This window comes from Vipera berus (assembly GCF_964194415.1).
Source record: "Vipera berus genome assembly, chromosome: 1".
NCBI lineage: Eukaryota > Metazoa > Chordata > Lepidosauria > Squamata > Viperidae > Vipera > Vipera berus.
In genome coordinates, this window is record NC_138202.1 from 49,530,030 (window position 1) to 49,548,995 (window position 18,966).

General features: G+C 39.4%; 1 protein-coding gene across 4 annotated transcripts in view; it reads right to left on the bottom strand.

Annotated features, from left to right (window-relative positions):
- The window catches only part of NRXN3 (neurexin 3), a gene marked incomplete at its 5' end in the record, with an annotated part of 1,312,545 nt that overhangs the window by 438,293 nt on the left and 855,286 nt on the right, over window positions 1-18,966 (bottom strand). The gene's annotated exons all lie outside the window — the stretch shown is intronic.

Genomic DNA, 18,966 nt, shown 5'->3' on the forward strand with positions numbered 1-18,966 from the left:
ATTTGGAATTGAAATTAAAATGCTATAAACACTCATAGCCAATAGATATAATATAATAATAAACATAGGGAACCATTGTAAGTATAGAATTTATATAGCCACTCATCTCAAACTTGTGATTCTGTGTACACAATTCAAAACATTTAAAAAAAATCAAATTACATTACAAAAAAGTTGAAGTCCCTAAAAATTTTAATCCAGTCAACCCATACATGCTGGGCTTTACTAAAAGTATCTTTACCCAGTTTTGCAGAAGTCAGGGCCTTCCAAATCTCAGGGGAGATGCTGATCAATAACAAAAAAGACATGTTTACTGTGACACTGCTTTGAAGCAGGGACCTGGACATGTCAGCTCTATGGAATCTGGTAGGTAAGCAAATATAATTTCGTTAGTCAGAGATAAATTACATTAAGAAAGATTGGGAACCACAACTCAGCTTCCCAACTTCTGGAGGGCTGTAGTAGAACAGTGATATTTGACATAATAAAAAATTATGTTGGACCCATTTTTAGCAAAACTGTGTGATGAGAATGGAAGGAGAAGATTTCTAGGAAGTAAACTAGTACCACTCCCATCCTAAACTTGTCCAACAAAAGTAACCTGAAATTGCACAATCAAAATGTGGTTACTTTGCCATTTCAGTGGCATAGTCTCAGAGTGTTGAGAACTATAAACTGGATGCCATCAAAGTGTTAGCAATTATTTCTCAGGAATATTATACATAGTTTTCCCGTTGTGAAAGCAAACACACAGGAACATGAAATATGTACTACTATACATTAATGTGTTTTGTGACATTGCATTCATCACTACAGAAACAGCATGATGGTCTAGAATAGTTTCTGGTCTAATTCAGGGCAACCCTTCTAACGGTCACATTTCATATTAACAGTATACTGTAACACAACAACTCATTGGGCTTTGGATGGCACTTTCTACTCACAGAAAAAAACAATGTTAAGAGATTTAATTTCCATATTCTAGAGGAAAGGGATGGCGTGGTGGCTCAGTGGTTAAGACGCTAGGCTTGTTAGAGGAAAGCTGGCATCCTGTGTTCGAGACCAGAGCGCCATGTGATGAGGTGAGCTCCTGTCCTTGTGCCAACTCCTGCCAATCTAGTAGTTTGAAAGAATGAAAATGCAAGTAGATAAATAGGTACCACTTTGGTGGGAAAATAACAGCACTCTGTGATAACATGCTGGCCACATGACCAGGGAAATGTCTTCGGACAGCACTGGCTCAATGGTCTTCAAATGTAGATGAGCACCACCCCTATAGTCAGCAATGACTAGCAGAGTAAAATCTGCAGGGACCCCTTTACCTTTTACTTTTCTTCTAAAGGAAAACATTCCAATAAAAAGTAAGGTTATGGGAATAATACCTTATGAATAGCAGTTTGATAATTGAGATTTTCAATTATGGATAATACAATAATGTAAATGTACAATTTTCTGCCACCAATTCTCCTGTGAAAACTAATGCTGTTTGAGGAGAGTTATTCTTTAAATACAGGTGTGGCTTTAAAACAAGATTATGTATAGAGATACAGTTTTAAGTGCACATTAGCTTTCATGGCTTGTGAATTTAAAAGTGTTGTAGTTTTGTTCATTCCTTTGAGGGCTCCCAAAAAATCTTTTTCCAACACTCATTCCTGCAATGATGGGTAAAGGCAGAAAAAAGCTAACCAGCCCAATGAATGAGGCTACCACATACCTCTGTTAGGAGAGGACAGAAAATGGAAATGGATACAAATCCTTATCCCAAACATCATGCAATAAATATTGGTTCTAGGAGCCACAAATAGTAGAGACCAAAGTCTATAATGCCTTGAAACTTGAGTAAGTTGCTTAACCAAGTTGAAGTCCTAATCGTCGTATCCATTCTTGATTGATTGTTCCAATAGCAATAGCGCTTAAACTTATATACTGCATCACAGTGCTTTGCAGTCGTCTCTAAGTGGTTTACAGAGTCAGCCTATTGCCCCCAACAATCTGGGTCCTCATTTTACTGACCTCGTAAGGATGGAAGTTTGAGTCAACCTTGAGCTGGTGATAATCAAACTGCTGGCAGTTGGCAGCAGAATTAGCCTGCACTGCATTCTAACCATTGTACTACCACGGTTGTAATCCTGAAACTAGATTTGTAGAAGTATTTAAGAAGGTTTTTTTTCTATTTCAGAACTAGAGAAATGCTCTCCCTATCCAAACCTAATGGCAATTTTAAGGAATTTAAACCACAAACCATAAAGCATATATTGCTCTCCCTTGTTGTTGTTAGCTGCGAAGTCGTGTTCGACCCATCACGACCCTATGGACAATGTTCCTCCAGGCCTTCCTGTCCTCTACCATCTTCTGGAGTCCATTTAAGCTCACGCCTACTGCTTCAGGGACTCCATCCAGCCACCCTGTTCTCTGTTGTCCCCTTCTTCTATTGCCCTCAAACTTTCCCAGCATTAGGCTCTTCTCCAGTGAGTCCTTCCTTCTCATTAGGTGGGCAAAGTATTTGAGTTATTGCTCTCCCTAGGACCAGTCTATTGGGTGGTAGTCTGAGTGATCAGTCATAATTTCCCTCTTTTCTATTTTTTCCTGGGCTAGCTTTGCCCTTCTTCATTCTGCCAGAGACAGTCTAGATCAGCAATGTGTTATTGGCTGATACAATACCTCTCTAGATCATATCCTTGCTTCCTAAATTAATGATCAGAAATTGCAGTGTTGCTAAACCTGGATCATGTGGGCTGGAAAAGTCAGATGACTTCTGCAGTGTGCTTGAAAATTTAAAAGGGGAGAGGGACAGAGGGAAGAGAGAGAGAGAGAGAGAGAGAGAGAGAGAGAGAGAGAGAGAGAGAGAGAGAGAGAGAGAGAGAGAGAGAGAGAGAGAGAGAGAGAGAGAGAGAGAGAGAGAGAGAGAAAGAGAGAGAGAAGATATTGCTGTTGTCTGGGTAAAGTGAATGAACTACCTACAGTATTTTTCAGCAAGAAAATGTGTTTCCCACTCTGGGAAATTATCATAAAAGATTCCTGCCTCACCCAAGTAAAAACTATTAGTTACTGCACTGTTCAAAGGAATTATTCTGTCTTTATTGCTTTTCATTTTCTTTGTAGCTTCTTTTAGACATGCTAGATTCCACCATAAAAACAAAACATGTAAGGCAGAAACTTGTCACATCACAAGTTTCTTGTATTTTCATATTCTCGCTGTGCTGAAGGATTTGGCTAACTTTATCTAGTGACTCCAAGAATGTGACCTGAAGCTCAATCTCGCCCCCCCACCCTTTTCTTCTTCTTCTTCTTCTTCTTCTTCTTCTTCTTCTTCTTCTTCTTCTTCTTCTTCTTCTTCTTCTTCTTCTTCTTCTTCTTCTTCTTCTTCTTCTTCTTCTTCTTCTTCTTCTTCTTTTGTTTTCTACCACATGAGCTGTTGGGTCCACTTCAGAAACGGGCAAAGAAGTTCTACTATCATTAGTATCACCCGCTAAAACTTCACTTCATCATGCAAGACATGAAAAACAAGTGTTGCTTTTTAAGCAACAGCTGACTGGGACTAGAGTGATAAGTACTTAATATTATCTAATTACAGTATTTAGCATTTCAGCCCAATGACCTAACTAATAATTCACATGCATTAATATTCTTACTCTGCACTCTCTATTTTGTACAGATACAGGGGTCCTGAGTGGAACAAAAGCTGTTTACAGGGATGGCCAGCTGCTTTCCTCAACATATGTTTACGATGCCGTTCAAAACACTCAATTGCAGAAACTGCAGAAATTGCAAAGGTCTTTTGTCAAATGCAGGGGGGAAAAAGGAGCCACAATAGTTTAAGATTACAGCACAGTAGGAGTGATGCTCCATGCATAAGAATATAAATAATAACCAACCGACAATAAAATAATGGATCTCTTTTTCTTCAGGAATGCCTTTTTCCTGCCTCCTGCAATTGTTCCCTGCAGAACCAAAATTGAAAATAGCTTTCACATACTAAATGATGTTTAGAGGTTTGTTTGTTTTTAAGTGCCACACTACAGTGGTGGGCACTTTTGGTTCATTTTAGTCATCAGTGAATGCCTTAGGGAAAGTTCATACAACAAGGCTCAGTGAAACAGGCATTTATTTCAGAGAAGCAGCAATAGTATTTGTTTCATTCCATATTCAATTTTCAAGGTATCCAGATTGTAACAATGACTACAATAGGATCAATTCCTTGTGCTACCAGTTGGTTGACTGATTATGAACCATCAAGTCAGTGTTGAATCTTGACAGCCACATAAATGTGCAACCAATAGATCATTTTTCCATGGTGATCTGTCGTAAGTGGTAAATCTACTATGCTGGTGGTTTTCTTCTTCTCTTTCTTATAATTATCAAAGGAATAAAATAGTAACAACCATAATAATAATATTAATGCCATCCTTGTTGCCAAGAAGGTGGCAATTGTCTCCAGTAGGCCCTGTCTCACTCATGGGATTTTGTTGTCCCAACACATCTGGAGGCTGCCATATTGCGGAAGGTTGATGTAAAACATTTTCATTTTCCTGTAGGAACTCATGAAACCAAGAACACATGAAACAGGCTTACTTTTATTTCACATTTATAAAGAAAATATGCTTTGGCCATTCACTCCATTTGAAGAGGCAGGGTGATCTCAAATTTCTTCCCCAAAACAAAGTGTTTACCTGTGTTCACCTTTTTTCTTTATTTCTTTATTTCATCCCCAAACCTAGTAAGGGCCTTGGTGGAGCAGTGGGCTAATGCCTCCCTAAGTAACACCAGCTGCCTGCAATTAGTGCAGGTTCGAGTCCCACCAGGCTCAAGGTTGACTCAGTCTTCCATCCTTCCGAGGTAGGTAAAATGAGGACCCAGATTGTTGGGGGCAATAAGCTGACTTTGTAATAATGTCGCTGGGGGGGAGCGAAAGCCCTAATAAGCAGGCATATACATAGAATGAAGGCTATTGCTAAGCACATTGATTTGTGCTTTAGATTGTAAGCCGCCCTGAGTCTTCGGAGAAGGGCGGGATATAAATGGGATTAAATAAAAATAAATAAATAAATAAACCTTGTCTCCTGTGCTATGGAAGTAGCTTGGTTGTTCCCAAGACACCACCTATTTTCCAAAGTATCACAACTTTCACTTAACATGTTAATGGTGAGAAAGATAAAACCATTGGCTTTCTGATAAATGAAAAGATAAATATGGAATAATTATTTTTATTGTGCACCTTCCAGCCACACACACACACACACACACACACACACACACACAGAGAGAGAGAGAGAGAGAGAGAGTTGTCTAGAGCTGCCTAATTTAAAATTGGAATAACCTTTCAACTGAAAATACAAGCACCCCCTCCAATACAAGATGATAGGTGATAGATTACAGTCCAGCTTTTATAAGGCTCCCAGAATTTGTAGGGGGGGGGAAATGATCTCAAGATATTTAAAACAAAGTACCTTATGGACCGAAGTGCATACAATTACGTTGTTTATACTGAGATATAAATAATATTGAACTTCAGTGCACAGAGGAAAAAGAATTAAAAATTAATATAAACTGAATCCCAAAGCAAATTTCTTTTACCTGCACTTCCCCATCTCTGACTGAGAAACTGGTAAACCCATTTTTTTAACCTGTTCAGATACAGTGGCTTCTTGTTCTATTTTCCGGGCATTCTTTTTCCTCCCTAAGAGAGGGATCCACAACCAGCATACAACAGCCATCCAGAGACAGCACCAACCCTCAAGCCCTTCCCCTCCAGCAGTTCACCTTCCAATGACCCTGACCTGACATAATCTCCCCATCACAAGACCCATTACCAGCCTCCCACTGATGACTCACTCCTGACCCACTAATTAACACCCTCCAAGGACCATGACCTGAAGTATTTCCCCATCACAAGCCTCTCTATGATGACTCCCACCTTGGCCCATCACAAGACCCTCACTTGACACTCCCACACCTGAAGCCCTTATAAACAGAAGAGCAATGACACAGACACCCACTAAACACCACTGAAGATGTTACCTAGCCTGGTAATAAAATGTTCAAAAACCAACCCTAAGCTTGGAGAACGAACCTTCATCCTCAGGGAAACCCTAGCATATTTGTCTTTATTTGCCTGAGAAAAGACATATGTCCTAACATTTTGATTCTGTTTGACATAAAGAAATGTGGATTCCCAGGCTGGGAAGACGGCTGTCATTCCTAACATCCACATATAATAACATTCAATAGAAACTTAAAAACAATAAATGAGTACAAGGAAGAATCTATGAGGGATAGATGTCAACATTATATATATATATTTAGAAAAGTTTAGTTACAGATTTTATAAAGGCAAAAAAAAACCACCTGTGTTTTTTAAAGCAGAGGTCCCCAACCATTTGAGCACCAGGGACCGGTACAGTGGAGAAAGGTTTTTCTGCGGATCAGAGAGTGCATGGTTTTGTGTGCTGTCTGCATCCCACAGATGGGGCTTTACTTGTTTGTGCAGACCAGTTGCTGGCATGCCGCAGACCGGTACTGGTCCATGGACAGGGGGTTGGGGACCCCTGTCTTAAAGCACGTTCAGAAACCACTGTAAGCTGCATACAGATCAGAACTTGGTGTATGTTTTGGCAATGTAGCCACGGTCTTTCATATAAACAAAGCAAGGCTTATTACCAATTCATATAACATGATCAGGTTGAAATACATTTTGGTTTGGTATTGATGAAGTAACTAAGATATAGATTACAAAACTTGGGTGAATTTCTGCTTTGGGGCAAACACAGGAATGGACTTTTCAAATGTGTGCTGCTCAATAGAGAAAGCAGCAGAAAAGAGTAAAAAATACTCTTAAGCCACCCAAACTGGCTAGTAGATGAAAATCTATCTTAGAAAACCAAACATCAGCATTAGCTCCAGAAGGGATAATATACCAATTCTATTTTCAATGCCTTCTTACTTGGCTAGATTTTTATGTAGAATATTAGATGAAAGCAAATCAAAGACCTGTTATTAATACTATGGCACAGATGCCATCATCTAGCTAGACATGCTTGTCCTCTCTTAGTTTTTTGGATCTATGCTTCCAACCATTTTAGCCATAATGGCAGCACAAAGAGGCAACATTTGCTTTGGGAGACCTCAGAGAACATTTGGAAGCTAAGGCAGGGTTATACAAAACCTGCCTCTTGCCACTTGAATCTAATTTTCTGGAACAAAAATAAAAGGTAGGTGATGAATATATGTCAGGGAAGGGGGAAGTCATTACTGTATTGTTTTCACGGATTTCACTGAAATCCTCTTTGCTATGCAGAATAACAAATATTTAGGAATGGTTAGGCTTGGTGCTACTCAGTGGGAATCCATTGCCTCCAGAAAATGAGAGCAAATATCAAAACACATTTGAAATGCCTGTGCAAAACCCACCCATGGCTAGCCTAATCTGCTATTCCATTGCAGAGATTTCTGCACAAAGAGGCGGTGGAGACATTGTTCCGGCATCAGGGAAGAAATGGTTATCTCAGCTGGAAAGAGAATGATTCCATTCGTCAAAAGTATTTCATTGAATTATATGTATAGCAGTTTTTCATACACTCTCCTAGAAGCTGCTAAGGACGGCAAAACCCCCAAACCCCTGGTCCCAATGTAGGCATGCCTTGCCACCTTTTCTAACAGAAGGGCTGCTCTTTGCAAAACAGTGGTCAGAGCAGGGCCGTTCACAAAGCAGTATGTCGTACTATTTATATATGCTTCATTAAGATTTAAACTTTTCCCCTCCATGAAATCCTCCCTGAGAGACTCAGTCTGGCTTTCACAAAGCTCCCAGTGGGACCAGAAACCTCTCAGCTTTACTGCAGGGGAAAAGCAAAATGAACAAGAAAGCCTACAATAATCTTTCAGGCCTGACAGACAATCTGTTGCTTCTTCGCTATACATTTTAAGTTGCAAGAGAAGTGGGACTAAAAATAAACCATTACAACTCTCCAAACCTCACACTTTGAAGCTATTTTCCAAAAGCACTTATTCTCTTTAGGCTTTGGAAAATTTAGCATACTCCTAACAAAGAAAAAAAAAGCTTCTGAATAATAACCATGGGCTTCTATATTTATTTAATTTCTGGAAGTGTACATCTTGCTATGGTGTGGCCAATCACCATTTCCAGAGCAGTTTGCAAAATGGCTTTAAAAATGCATACACTGCAAAACATCGAAGAGTGTAATGAAACAACCACAACTCCATAAAGGTCTGGTTCATTAAGCAAATTAAAAGCTTTAAAAGAGAGCATGTTAAAAAAACCTAAAAACTATAGATATTCACCTGATATGGAAATTATGGCATATTGGTGGCTTTGTTTTAGAAGATGTTCCTTAGTTCAGATAGCTCTTTAGTGACTATTTTCAGAATCAGATGTAAGGCATGAATATTTCAATATGTTTTCCAGTAGAAACTGGTCCTCTCTCTCTGCACATATTCTACATTACAAACATATAAAGATAGTTTTGGTCTAGACCAACCAAACAAGAATCCAAATAATCATTTATGTTAGCTAATAGAAGGTAGAGAAAGTTTATGGTCTAGTTGTGCAAAAGGCTTTAAGGGCTATAATCCAGTTCTGATGGGGCTGAAATTAAAAGAAACAGAGAAGAAAGCAAACTCAGTTCCTGGTAGCTATACTAGATGCTACCATCTTGACAATAATAGAGAAATGGCTTACCACTGCCTTCTTCTGGATGTTTTTGAGCTTCCCAAACTAGGCTATAGCCCTACAAATTCCTACTGGCTTCCCTTTAAAGTAATAATCCATCCTGATCACGGTTAGTTCTTCTGAGAACTGTGTATCTGGGTGAGGACCATTGCAAGCAATGGAGAGAAATTTAAGCAATTAGTTTAAAAACATTATACTAACCAGAAAATGATTTAGTTTTTAAATAAAGATGCCAGTATAAACATTGTATCCCCAACGCCCACCCTCAAACATACATCAGACCATGAGTATAATTTGAGAAGGGACTGAAATATATACATTTGCTGGTGCACATTTATATTTTATATTTTTATTCATATTTAACTTCTCCCACCCCATTCTATGGTCAGGGATATATTCCCTGAATTTTATACTGATTTATATAGATTTTAAAAATGCACAATAGCATGACTTGATTTTTTTTTCTGAAGACTTGTGAATACTTTTTTTGTTACTGTGATGGACAAAACTCATCTCTGACCATGGTAAATTAAAGCTGACACCAGCAGCTGAGGCTGTGGCTCTATTAATACAGCAGAGATGAAAATACTACAGAGAATGCTGCTAGAAGCCATAGTGCACTATTAGGAACTTAAAAGCTTTTTCTGTGTATCATTCTTATTGGCCATTTGTTCCAAACACCCTCTACAACCCTATTGGGGAACATTATTGTGTTTCGTTCTTGCGCTTGGTTTTGGCATGCTATGCTCAATGCTATATGTGCATGTGTATACACACATGTATATACTCATGCAGACAAATATTTTGCATTTTGCTTGATTAGCCCAGATTGGTGGGGGGAGCTGTGAAAACTGTAAACATCCATATTTAGATGAGTCCAATTATTAGCAGTGAAGGGACGCGGTGGCTCAGTGGGTTAGGACACTGAGCTTGTTGATCAGAAGATCGGCAGTTTGGTGGATCAAATCCCGAGTGCCGCGTAACAGAGTGAGCGCCTGTTACTCGTCCAAGCTTCTGCCAACCTAGCAGTTCGAAAGCACGTAAAAATGCAAGTAGAAAAATAGGGACCACTACGGTGGGAAGGTAACAGCGTTCCGTGTTAGTCATGCCGGCCACATGACCACGGAGACGTCCTCGGACAAGCGCTGGCTCTTCGGCTTTGAAACGGAGATGAGCACCGGCCCCTAGAGTCAGAAACGACTAGCACACATGTGCGGGGGAACCTTTACCTTTAATTATTAGCAGTAAATTAACAGTCTGCAGTGATGTTAAAGGATCCCGTTCATTTATTTTCAGTTAATCTGTAATTAGTAACATTATTTTAATGTATTGTTTCATTACCATGCTCAATGTAAAGTATCTCCCTATGTTAATCAAAAACTCTAGATTGTAGGTACTATATGTTAAAATGTACTAAAACTCAGAGTTGTGTCATAAGATATGATCAATATTCACAATGCATTTTCTTTGCTTATGTATCTATCTGTCATACTGTTGTTGTTGTTGTTAGCTGCGAAGTCGTGTCCGACCCATCGCGACCCTATGGACAACATTCCTCCAGGCCTTCCTGTCCTCTACCATCTTCTGGAGTCCATTTAAGCTCACGCCTACTGCTTCAGTGACTCCATCCAGCCACCTCATTCTCTGTCGTCCCCTTCTTCTATTGCCCTCGATCTTTCCCAGCATTAGGCTCTTCTCCAGTGAGTCCTTCCTTCTCATTAGGTGGCCAAAGTACTTGAGTTTTAGCTTCAGGATCTGGCCTTCTAAAGAGCAGTCAGGATTGATCTCCTCTACGACTGACCGGTTTGATCGCCTTGCGGTCCAAGGGACTCGCAGGAGTCTTCTCCAGCACCACAGTTCAAAGGCCTCAATTCTTTGGCGCTCAGCCTTTCTTATGGTCCAACTTTCACTGCCATACGTTGCAACTGGGAAGACCATAGCCTTGACTATACACACTTTTGTTGACAGGGTGATGTCTCTGCTTTTTAGTGTGCTGTCTAGATTTGCCATGGCTTTCCTCCCCAGGAGCAAGCGTCTTTTAATTTCTTGGCTACAGTCCCCATCTGCAGTGATCTTGGAGCCCAGGAAAATAAAATCTGTCACTACCTCCATTTCTTCCCCATCTATTTGCCAGGAATTGAGAGGGCCAGATGCCATGATCTTGGTTTTCTTAATGTTAAGTTTCAACCCAAGTTTTGCACTCTCCTTCTTCACCTGCAACAAGAGGCTCTTTAGTTCTTCTTCACTTTCTGCCATTAGAGTGGTATCATCTGCGTATCTTAGGTTGTTGATATTTCTTCCGGCAATCTTAATTCCAACTTTTGATTCATCTAGCCCTGCCTTTCTCATGATGTGCTCTGCATATAAGTTAAATAGGCAGGGCGACAGTATACAGCCTTGCCGGACTCCTTTCCCAATTTTGAACCAATCAGTGGTTCCGTGTCCCGTTCTCACTGTTGCTTCTTGACCCGCATATAGGTTTCTCAAGAGACAAATAAGATGGTCTGGTACTCCCATCTCTTTAAGAACTTGCCACAGTTTGTTATGATCCACACAATCAAAGGCTTTAGCATAGTCAATGAAGCAGAAGTAGATGTTTTTCTGGAACTCCCTAGCTTTCTCCATGATCCAGCGTATGTTGGCAATTTGATCTCTAGTTCCTCTGCCTCTTAGAAATCCTGCCTGCACTTCTGGTAGTTCTCGATCCACATACTGCTGAAGTCTAGCTTGTAGGATTTTAAGCATGACTTTACTAGCATAAGAAATGAGTGCAATGGTGCGATAGTTTGAACATTCTTTGGCACTGCCTTTCTTTGGAATTGGAATGTAAACTGATCTTTTCCAATCCTGTGGCCATTGTTGAGTTTTCCAAATTTGCTGGCAAATTGAGTGTAGCACTTTTACTGCATTGTCTTTTAAGATTTTGAATAGCTCAGCTGGAATACTGTCACTTCCACTAGCTTTGTTGTTGCTCAGCTTTTCTAAGGCCCACTTCACTTCACATTCTAGGATGTCTGGCTCGAGGTCAGTGACCACCTCATTGTGATTATCAGGGACGTTAAGCTCATTCTTGTATAGTTCTTCTGTGTAATTTTGCCACCTCTTCTTAATCTCTTCTGCCTCTGTTAGGTCCCTGCCATTTTGGTCCTTTATCATGCCCATTTTTGCATTAAACGTTCCCTTCATTTCTCCAATTTTCTTGAAATGATCTCTGGTCCTCCCTATTCTATTATTTTCTTCTATTTCTTTGCACTGTTCATTTAAGAAGGCATTCTTATCTCTTCTAGCTATTCTCTGGAATTTTGCATTCAATTGGGTGTATCTTTCTTTTTCTCCCTTGCCTTTCGCTTCCCTCCTTTCCTCAGCTATTTGCAAAGCTTCCTCAGACAGCCATTTTGCTTTCTTGCATTTCTTTTTCTTTGGGATGGTTTTGGTTGCTACCTGTTGTACAATGTCGCGAACCTCTGTCCATAGTTCTTCAGGCACTCTGTCTATCAGATCTAATTCCTTAAATCTATTTGTCACCTCTACTGTATATTCAACAGGGATATGATTTAATTCATACCTGAGTGGCCTAGTGCTTTTCCCTACTTTCTTCAGTTTAAGCCTAAACTTTGCAAGGAGAAGCTCATGGTCTGAGCCACAGTCAGCTCCTGGTCTTGTTTTTACTGACTGTATAGAGCTTCTCCATCTTTGGCTGCAGAGCATATAGTCAATCTGATTTCTGTGTTGACCATCTGGTGATGTCCATGTGTAGAGCCGTCTCTTGGGTTGTTGGAAAAGAGTGTTTGCTATGACCATTGTATTCTCTTGACAGAATTCTATCAGCCTGTGCCCTGCTTCATTTTGCACTCCAAGGCCAAACTTGCCTGTTATTCCAGTTATCTTTTGGCTTCCTACTTTAGCATTCCAATCCCCCATGATGATAAGAACATCATTTTTTGGTGTTAGTTCTATAAGGTGCTGTAGTGCTTCATAGAACTGGTCAATTTCATCCTCTTCAGCACTGGTGGTTGGGGCATAGACCTGGACTACTGTGATATTGAATGGTTTGCCTTGGATTCGAACTGAGATCATTCTGTCATTTTGAGGATTGTATCCCAGTATTGCTTTTCCTACTCTTTTATTGACTATGAAGGCTACTCCATTTCTTCTGAAGGATTCTTGCCCACAGTAGTATACCTGATGGTCATCTGAATTAAATTCACCCATTCCTGTCCATTTTAGTTCGCTGATACCTAAGATGTCAATGTTCAGTCTTGTCATCTCTTGTTTGACCACGTCCAGTTTTCCTTGATTCATGGATCTTACATTCCAGGTTCCTATGGAGAAAAAATCTTTACAGCATCGGACTTTCCTTTCACCACCAGACATATCCACAGCTGAGCGTCCTTTCGGCTTTGGCCCAGTCGCTTCATTCTTTCTGGCGCTACTAGTACTAGCCCTCTGCTCTTCCCCAGTAGCATATTGGACACCTTCCGACCTGAGGGGCTCATCTTCCAGCGTCATATCGTTTTGCCTTTTGGTACTGTCCATAGGGTTTTCATGGCAAAGATACTGGAGTGGTTTGCCATTTCCTTCTCCAGTGGATCACGTTTTGTCAGAACTCTCTGCTATGACCTGTCCGTCTTGGGTGGCCCTGCACGGCATAGCTCATAGCTTCATTGAATTACGCAAGCCCCTTCGCCACGACAAGGCAGTAATCCATGAAGGGGTGTCATACTGTAGTCTGAAGCTAAAAACAAACTTGTGGAAGGAAAAAGAAAAGTGGCAATTAATTTTGTCTAGCACATGCTCTGATTTCTTTAACCTTCATCAGAAACTTAAAACTGTCAACATTATCTGGGACTATCTGGGACTATATTCTCTACTACACTTCCCTGAATTGATGGGGAAATTCTAAAATATGCTTTATTGAGTGAACTTTAACTGTGCACCTTGGACTTCCAATGACACAAAGAACGTGAATGTGGTCCCAGCACCAACAGAACACCAGGCACACAAGCTGGTTTTGAATACCTAAAGCAGGCATTCAAGATTTTCAGGTTTTCAAAGCTCTGCATAACTGATAGTAGTCTACCATTATCCCATTTTTCAGTTATATCAATATTCTATTGATATGCAGACAGCAAAACATCTAAATTTGTTTCCAGGTAGGTTTGTTATGAAATCATTTTTAATCTCTATCAACAACTTCACGACTGCAATAACAGTTGCACTAAATGAGCATCTTCCAAAATAAGCCTCTTATCAGTGGGATGTAAATGATGGACATTCAGGTATCCTTAGAAAAATCTATACTGTCAATCTCAGCAATATTTTTTTGCACATATAACAGTGCAGAGAAAATATTATTTTCATGTGAGAAACTGGCAATGCACTTAGTATACTGTTTTAATGCTAAAAGCCTTATCTTTTAAGCCAATTTTTTCATATGGTATACCTGAGGTGATCTTTAAAGCAATTTATTTCTCTCCTTTTTGCCAGTCCTTGTTAATGCTGATAATGTTCGCTGATGATTTTCCACACTAAATTATAGAAATAAATCTATAAGTATTGAATCAGTTGATCTGCTTTATACAATTAATGTAAAACTAAAATTAGTCACATTGAGATCAGCAGCTTCTCTAAAACACCGACCAATTATACAATTAAGGCACTGAATTTGAACTGTTAACCAATATGATATCCCAAATGCTGGTCTGATGATTAAGACCACCTGAAATAATTTCATGAACACACAGCTTATGGTCGGGGATGCATGCAGTCCTTGTTTAATTCCTATAGTTTGGTTATTTTCATCTTAAGGTAACCGAATAACAGAGTAACAGAGTTGGAAGGGATCTTAAAGGTCTTCTAGTCAGCCCCCTGCTGAAGCAGGAACCCCTATACCATTTCAGACAAATGGCTATCAATCTCTTCTTAAAAATCTCCAGAGATGGAGCACCCACAACTAGATATAGATATAGAAGATGATAGAGATAGAGATGATATAGAGATATAGAAAAATATTCCTGTATTCATCAACAGAATAACAGAGTTCAAAGGGACCTTGGAAATCTGGAAAGGATATTTTGGGAGGACAGTATTGAGATAGTTCTTTACTGTTTTCATCAGAACCCTATCACTCTTCAGTAAGTTTCATGGCTACACGTGTATTTCCAACTCTCCCATCTGAAGTCTACTATACAAAACTTTGCATTGGATAAAGCCAAGAGGCATTTGCTTCCATTGTTGGGTTCTGTTTTTATACCTTCTTACTGCAATGAGGATGACAATAATAATAATAATAATAATAATAATAATAATAATAATAATAATAATAATAATAATAATAATAATAATAATAATAATAATAATAATAATAATAATAATAATAATAATAAATAACAACAACAATAATAACAACAACAACAGCAACAACAATAACAATAACAATAACAACTTTATTGTCACTTCAAATGTACACCAGTCAGCATACATCAAAATGAAATTTCATTGCATACAGCTCTCAAAGGGTCACCACCTGTGATATACACTCCTTGTATGTGGCCAGCTCAAGTAACAAATCTTCCATTTTAGTCTCTAGGGAGCGAACGATGGCAAACAAGACAGATGGAAATGGAGCTCCATCTGGATTAGTCCTCAAATTAGCTTGTATTCCTGCATGACAACCTCGCCTCCTTTCCTTTTTCTGATCCTGTCACGTCCACCTTTTCATTAAAGTGGCCTTGCTTCTTTTTGCCACTGGAGCACACTGCCGCCGCCACCAACTCCTCCAAAAGCCTCTCTCCCATCCTCTGGGCCTGCTGACAGCCTCATCCAGTTAGCACACATTATTTCTGACATAAACATGAATGCCTCCCTGTCTTTCTAGGGCCTTTTCAGATTTAACATGAAGATGGCTTAAGTGCTATTCAGAAAGTGGGAAAGGCTATGGCCTCTAAAAACATTCCATATAATAGCTGAATTAATCCAAGGCAAATCACTCTGAATAATCACTACATCATAAGGTTGAACAAGGCCCATCTTAGAAGTCTGATTAAGTTGATACTATATTAAATAGTGACTCTTGAACACTATAACTTTTTACATTTATTATTCACCCGGAAATATGCTGATATTTCCTTCTTGTGGATCTGATTTCACAAACGGGTGTATCATAGTTCAAGAAAAAAACATGGCCAGGCTGTTCATGCAAAATTGGATAAAGCTTTTGTTGATTTAAAGGTCAAAACATACTGTAAACAATTAAAGCATGTGAAAACTTGTTTATTATTGTTACCAGTCATGAAACTGAGGAAAGGAATGGATTATAGAGAATATTTCAGGAGCATAAAAACCCCACTAACGTTACTGGAATAGAAATGTAGCAGAAAACTGGTTGATATAAGATAAGCAAATATACTGAGGTATAGATTTGTTGTTTCCATTTTCTAATTCAGACATCTGTGCAAGGAGAGCCAGGCAGTGGCTACCATAAATTCTCCCTTCCCTTTCCCCCAATCCCCAATTGGGGCTTTAAAGCAGTTTTAAAAACTCTAGACCATACCTTATGGGAGAGCAGAGAGGAAGAATTTGCAGCCATCAGCTCAGCAGGCAACTAATGATGAAGAAAGAGCAGGTTTGGGCTTCAGCACATAAGCTGAAAGGGAAAGCAGTACACAGTACCTCATAGCTTTATCAGAGATACTGAGAGCCTACAGCCAGCCAACTAGCCAGAAGCTGAGGAAGTATCTTCTTTTTCCCAGTCCAGCAGAGACTGAGAAACTGCCAAGCCAGTGCTTCTACAGCAGTTCAGAACACCAACTGACCACAACAGAAACCAACTAAGCCAACTAACCTGTTGGTGGCTAAATGGTGACAGCTGAGGCAGCAAAGAAGAGAGAATTGTTCATAAGCCTGCTTAGAAATTAGATAAATATCATATGTATAGACATAGATGTTGGTCTAAGTATTATATAGTATAGGCCACAGGTTTGCAACCCGCGGCTCCGGAGCCGCATGCGGCTCTTTCAGACGTCTCCTGAGGCTCCCAGTCCTCTGCCATGTGCAGTCCAAAAAAAAAAGTGGGACTAAAAAAGTTCAACCAATCAATTCAAATATGCAGGGTAGGTGCATATCTCGCCTTGGCTCCACTCTTCAGTCAAACCCTGTTCTGCACATGTACACACATGCGCACACATTTTTTGCGGCTCCCAGTTTTTCCTTTTGTGAGGGAACCGGTTCCAAGTGGCTCTTTCACTGTTTCAGGTTGCTGACCCCTGGTATAGGCTAATAGACAAGTGTTAAGGTAGTCATTAAGAAAATATTTTTTTTAATATGGATAATAACCTCTCTGGAAATACAGGGAAGATAACAACAGTCTTTTTGTTGATGGTCTGTAGCATTTCACAAAAGAACTCTTTTACAATGTCCCTAAAGAGTTAGAATTTAGTACCCATAATTCTCATACAGCATAGATAAATTCATGCTCTTTGAAGATTATTGAAATTAAGATCTAGTATGTGGTGAGCTGAAGGGACGCGGTGGCTCAGTGGGTTAGGACACTGAGCCTGTCAATCAGAAGGTCAGCAGTTTGGCGGGTCAAATCCTGAGTGCCGCGTAACAGAGTGAGCACCTGTTACTCGTCCCAGCTTCTGCCAACCTAGCAGTTCAAAAGCACGTAAAAATGTAAGTAGAAAAATAGGGACCACTATGGTGGGAAGGTAACAGCATTCTGTGCACCTTTGGCGTCTAGTCATGCCGGCCACATGACCACAGAGATGTCCTCGGACAAGCGCTGGCTCTTCGGCTTTGAAACGGAGATGATCAATGGCCCCTAGAGTCAGAAACGACTAGCACGCATGTGCGGGGGAACCTTTACCTTTACCTTTATGTGGTGAGCTGCTGGTTTTGGAAAGTTTACATGTTGAAGTATTTTAGAAAATATAATCTATCATAAACAATATTGTTATATTCTTGATTCCTTAAACATACAAAAGTATCTAAAATACGTAAGTGTATATGTGCACTTGATTCCCGAAAGTTTCCTCGACTGTGAAATATATTTCAATTTTCTATCACATTTTGGGGGCTTAAGGATTTCTTCAGAATTCCCTTTTGAGCTTCATTGTAGCAAAAGGGAGAAAGTTGTTCTTGTTTATTTTGTAACAGATCTCCTTTTGCAGACTCTTTGTCAATACAGTACTTCCAGATTTGAAAAAATCTTCATGAGAGGAGTTCTTGAATGTATTTCCTCGGGCTGTGACTGAATCCAATATGGTTGCAAACCACTTGAGATATGATTTTACAGCCATTTACAATTACTTAGAATTAAAATACTGTAATTTGCAATTTTCTTCCCCATTCTAACTGAGTTAGATTACTAAATAATAACACCTTTTTCCCCCTCACCGTGATGCACAGTTCTTCCAAAATATTCAAGAATAAGTCTTTGATAGTAAATATTGTATCTAGAGAAAAGGATTCTAGGGAAAGAAACAGAACAGAAAATAGTACAAGAATGTTGGGAAATTCTGAAAAATCAGTTAAGTATGATCCAAATGCAATCAATACCAAAGAGAACGAAAAGGGAAATACTCAGTGAGACTGACATGGTTCCACCATGAACTCTCTGATAAGCAAAAAGGACAAATTTAAAACAATGCAGTGCTAAGTTGTTATCTTTGTTTCTAATGTTGGATTTTCCATACCATGCATGCACATTTACTCTAATGAGTAAATACATGGTCTTATTGTTTAAATTAGTTTGAGATTTCATCTAGCGTCCAATCATTCTATAAACTGCTTCAGATGTCAAATAGCTACCAGAAAGAGTTGCATTAGGTGGCACAGTGGTTAGAATGCAGTATTGCAGACTAACTCACTGCTCACTGCCAGGAGTTTGATTCTGACTGGCTCAAAGTTGACTCAGCTTTCCATTCTTCCAACGTCAGTAAAATGAGGACCCAGATTGTTGGGGACAATATGCTGACTCTGTAAACCGCTTAGAGAGGGCAGTAAAAGCACTATGAAGTGGTATATAAGTCCAAGTGCTATTGCTAGCGCTACTGCTATCCCATTTTTGTATCCAAAAGCATTTTTCTTGATGTATAGAACAATTGCTGAATAGTAAAAATCTCATAAGCAACAAATAATAATAAAATGAATCAAACTAGTCAACAAAGAAAACAATAATCTAACTTAAAAATACAGTCTTAGTCAGTAGTGCTGACTTGTTATGAAATCTAAAATTTTAACAAGTATAGATGATGTTTTAGATAGTCTACCTAAAAGTT